Below are 5,589 nucleotides of genomic sequence, written 5' to 3'. Positions count from 1 at the left end.
ACTTCAGGAATTATCAGATGTTTCTCACAACAGAGGCACAAAGCTGCAGGGTAAAATGGGAACTCGTCGTCTGCCAAGCACTCAGCCAGATCTACAACCTGAGGGCGCACCACATGATGAGGCACAAGTTTCTAGTGTTCAGCATGGCTCCACAACGTAGACATAAACTTACTATCCTACAGTGGAACTGCAGGGGACTAAAACGGAAGAGGGAAACATTACAGCAATACATAGACTCTCATCCCGATGCGCCACAAATAATAGCCCTGCAAGAAGTGAATATGGAGGCTAAGATCAGAGGATACTCAACACATCAAACAAATCCCTCGACATGCATCTTGGTCCACAAATCATGCACGGCAATCACTGTAGACCTTAATCTAGACAGCGACATTGAATATACCTTCATAAAAATACTGCCACAGCACAGAAACAGCAAGGGCACCTATATACTCAATATATATAGTCGCCCCAAACAGCACCGCGTAGCCTTCGACGTGATCTTTCTTAAAGCCCTAACAGAAGCCCAAAAAGCTCCCCTAGCTATAGTTGGCGACTTTAATGCTTCTAGCCCCCTATGGGGATACCCCAGAGAAGATACGAAAGGCAGAAAACTAGCATCCGCCATCGCTGACATGGCCCTGACCCTACTCACGGACCCGCAGCACCCGACGCGAGTCGGCACCAGCGTAACGCGGGATACTTCTCCCGACCTCAGGCTCGTCCGCAATGCCCGCAACTATGAGTGGCTCAATACAGGAGAGACCCTAGGCAGTGATCACTACGTGCTGGAGACCATCTTCGAATGCAACAAGCACAGCAAACCACGAGGGCAAGCCAGAATTACAGACTGGGAGACATTCAGAAAGGACACCAAACTAACCACATCCGAACAAATAACCAGCTACGAAGATTGGGCGGCTTCCATTCTCGACCTTAAAGAAAAGCTCACAAAGTCTCTTGCCACCACGGAGGACCACCCAGCTGTTGACAACCACCTCCTACACCTTTGGGAAGCAAGACATAGTCTTATAAAACGGTGGAAAAAAAAAAGACACAATCGGAAACTAAGACTTCGAATAGCCAAGCTTACTATTCAAGCAGACCAATACGCATGGGACCTCGCTCGCACCAATTGGCTAACGAAGTGCGAATCCCTCAAAGGCCGCCTAGACACCAAGGCTACATGGAACCTTCTGCGATGCCTAATTGACCCTCCGAAAGCGAAGAGTGAACAACACAGAAATTTGCATCGAGCCCTACACAGCTTTCAAGGCACGGATCATGAACTCGTGGATGAACTCACGCGTCGCTGTATCTGCACCGCGCGATTCCCACAACCCTACAATAAAGGCCGATTCACAAGACGGACCTTTCGCCCACGGCCCGCGCACTACGTGTGCATGCGTCCCGCGCACTACGTGTGCATGCGTCAGCACATTGAGGGGCGCGCTGTCGGCCGCCATCCATCCATGCATCCAGCGCGCCTCTAAGGAGTACCGCGGGGAACCGAACGAAGACCTAGACAGAGATTTCATTTCAGAGGAAATCATTGCAGCACTAGCAGATATGCGCCGAGGCACAGCCCCGGGACAAGACAAAATTACTGTCGGACTTCCGGCCAACCTCGGCACGGAGGCTGTGCAGCAACTCACGGATTACATAAACGAATGTTGGCGTACCGGCAACATTCCACAAGCATGGAAAACAGCCAATGTACACTTTATTCCCAAACCCGGCAAGAAAATCAACATCGACAACCTGCGCCCCATTACCCTTACGTCGTGCGCAGGCAAACTCATGGAAAAGGCAGTCCACACGCGTCTCTCTAATTATCTTGACGACAATGAGCTACTGCCACACACGATGTTTGGATTCCGGGCACACTTGTCCACCCATGATGTGCTTCTGCAAATCAAACGCGAAGTCATTGATCCCGCACGCACAAACAGTAACCGAGCGCTTCTAGCACTTGACCTCAAGGGAGCGTTTGACAATGTCAAACACTCCACAATCCTCAACAACTTCCACAGCATGAACTGCGGACAGCGAGTCTACTCGTACATCTGCGATTTCCTTACGGACAGAACCGTCAACATCAGCACCGGCACAAAACACACAACGCAAGTGAAGATGGGCACGAGAGGCACTCCGCAAGGGGCAGTACTATCACCACTTCTCTTCAACATTGCACTCCTAAATCTCCCACCTCTTCTCAATCAGGCACAGGGCATACGCCACGCCCTGTACGCTGACGATATAACCATCTGGACAACCACGGGAAGTATGGGAATGATTGAAGAACAACTACAAACCGCGGCGACAACAGTTAAAAATTATGCCCGGGCGTGTGGACTAACGGGCTCACCCGAAAAATCCGAACTCATAGTCTTGCGTCAACGCAAGAATCAAGACACCATCAATATCCGCGTAGACAACTCACCCATCAAGGAAGTTCAGATCCTGAAGATACTGGGTCTGTACATAAATAACAACGGCAACAACCTTCTTGCCTTCCAGAAACTACGGCTCGTGAGCGAGCAAGTAGCCAGGATAATCGCCAGGATCACGACGCGCAAATCAGGGATGCGAGAAGACGATACTCTGCGACTGGTGCAGGCTTTCGTTGTAAGCCGCGTCGTCTACGTAGCGCCCTACCTCCGCCTTAAGAAGCGTGACATCAAAAACCTCGACATCATAATCAGAACTGCCTACAAGAAGGCACTGACACTCCCTCTTGCGACATCGACGGACCGGCTCTTGCGACTGGGTGTGCACAACACGCTCCTTGAGCTGATAGAGGCACACCTTACGGGGCAGGTGGTACGACTCTCCACAACTCGAACTGGCCGACAAGTCCTGAGTGATTTAAACATCAATTGCCCCCGACAGCTAGTCACCAAAACCGACATCCCAGTCTCATGGAGAGGACAACTCAAGGCAGCTCCACTACCCAGGAATATGCACCCTGATTTTCACCAGTCAAGACGACAAGAACGAGCCGAAGCCATGAAAAGACACTACGGCGGGCGCGAGGGCGTGTTCTATGTCGATGCTGCGGGTCCCGAGCAGGGAATTACGGCCGTCGCGGTAGTGCACCAAAGTACAACAGCCGACGGACTAGTACTGGCTAGCCAAGACATGCTGGCTGCGGAAGAAGTGGCGATTGCTCTAGCTGCAGCACACACTAGATCAGAATACATTTTCACAGATTCACAGACAGCGTACCGCAATTAACTCAGGGGCAGGGTCGCACCGCTAGCAGCTAAAAGCCTGCAAGTTAGCTACATCCGTGGCTACCAACCCACACACAAACAGTTAATATGGGTACCAGGTCACTAGGGCATCCCAGGGAACGAGAGCGCACATGCCTCAGCCCGAGCATTTCTCCCCCGGGTACCCAGTGCGGATGCCGTGGAACCTCCTACCCAACTACTAACTTACAATGACATACTTCAGCACTTAAGATTATCCCGTCGGGTCTACCCTCCGCCGGCTAAGACACTAGATAAAGGGGAGGAACAACACCTCCGAAAGCTACAGACCAACACTTACAACAACCCACGAAGACTACATGCCATAGACCCGGAGTCATTTGACTGACAATGAAAATTCTGCGGGGAGAAGGCGGACCTGTATCATATGGTATCGGCCTGCAAACGAAATCAGGCGATCACAGTTAATAACCAGCCAACGCAGGAGGGGTGGGAGGCAGCTCTGTCCAGCTCGGACGAAAAGAGTCAAAAGCAACTCATCGAAAGAGCCCGGACAGCAGCCTACGCCAATGGGGTTCCGGACTGAGAGCTCCAACCACCGCTAAAACCTCCTAAACCATTTCATTAAAATATTTTCACCACCACCTCACACAAGCTATACCCCCCCCCCCCTCCCTAGACAACAAACAAGCAACACTCTGGCGCAGACTGTACAGACACACTCTCTTCCCTCACCCCTTACCCTAGCCCACTATCATCCCTCCTTCCCCACTCCGGCATGCGCCCTATGCCCAGAACCCTTCGCTTCTTCCCTCCACATCCTTTCCCTCTGCCCGGCGGACCCTCTCCCGCGGGACCTAGAGAACCTCAAGACCTGGGAGGACTGGGTAACCTTGCTGCGTTCGGAGGATCCGGCCGTGCAGACCATCGCCACCGGCCGGGCTGCCAGTGTTATGGACCTTAAGAACATAAACACTTGAGTGCAGTGGGGTCGTTCGGGGACCATGGGGCGTGCCACGAATTCCTCTTCCAATAAAGTTTTTCTCTCTCTCTCGAGCAGGCATGGCGGAGTGGTAGCGTGCTCGTCTCGCACACCGGAGGCCCTGGTTCGATTCCCCACTCGACCGTTTTCCTTCTCGGTTTTATTTATTTCTCTGGTCTGACTAGAAAGGTTAATTAGGCCACTTGGTTAATTAAGTAATTAACTAACCTCAGTCGCACTTACTTGGAGCATCAGTATACCATCCCTTTAATAATGGTCCGCCGCGGTGGCTCAGTGGTTATGGCGCTTGGCTGCTGACCCGAAAGAGGCGGGTTCGATCCCGGCCGCGGAGGTCGAATTTCTATGGAGGCGAAATTCTAAAGGCCCGTGGACTGTGCGATGTCAGTGCACGTTAAAGAACCCCAGGTTGTCGAAATTTCTCGAGCCCTTCTCTACGGCGTCTCTTATAGCGTGTGAGTCGCTTCGGGACGTTAAACCCCATAAAAGAAACCAAACCAACCATCCGTTTAATTGGTTGCATGGTTACTAGCCAAAGTACAGTTGGCCCGTTTGAAATTCGCGCAATGTGACGTCGCGACCATTTCGACCAATTGAAAAGCGCGACATTTCTGTCGACAACTCCTGCTTACAACGATGAGGCATTAAAGGCTTCCACCTTAATAAATAAAACCGTGTAGGAGATTGGTCGAGTTGGGGAATCGAACCAGGGTTTCCGGAGTGCGAGACAAGCACGCTAAACGCTCCGCCATGCCAGGTCTATGGTTTGGTATGACCAAAGGCATGTCTAGCTAATACGGCCTCTTCGTTCACACCCATCTTCCTCCCTTCCCTTTGGCGAGGGTGTCCACCGAGATATGCAAGAGAAATACATTTCCTTTCCTCAAAAACCTATTTACCGTCGAGAAAGGCGTAGAGCCTAATGGGCGATGGCGTTCTGTGGACTCCCTGGCAGCGCTGCAAGAGGCTGACGCGTTCCGCTCTTACAGGCGAAGCTTAACATCTTAACCACACATCAGTGACACAAGCAACAACACTGCGCTTAAGGCTTCCGACTCACCGCACTTTAGGTCAACTAAGTGCCCCCCTGAATTTTATGATTTCTACGAGCGCTGTAAGCGTCTTGCAAGCAATGAGAACATTCGACGCGAAAAATAAAAAAAACGAAGAATAATATGTAAAAAAAAAACAGCATACCGGTCGTGTAGTTTGTGTCCTCGATATATAATGGCATATACTAAACCAGAGCTATCGACCACAAAGGACAGTTTATAGTAGGGGTGTGCGAATCGAATACGAATACTTAGTTCCGAATATCGAATCGAATATCGAATAATCAAGGAAAGACGCATTTAACCACTGCAAAACATTTAT

The sequence above is a fragment of the Amblyomma mixtum genome, chromosome 1, assembly GCF_055824585.1.
Source record: "Amblyomma mixtum isolate Tamu chromosome 1, ASM5582458v1, whole genome shotgun sequence".
Taxonomy (NCBI): domain Eukaryota; kingdom Metazoa; phylum Arthropoda; class Arachnida; order Ixodida; family Ixodidae; genus Amblyomma; species Amblyomma mixtum.
Note: the sequence above shows the minus strand (reverse complement) of the source record.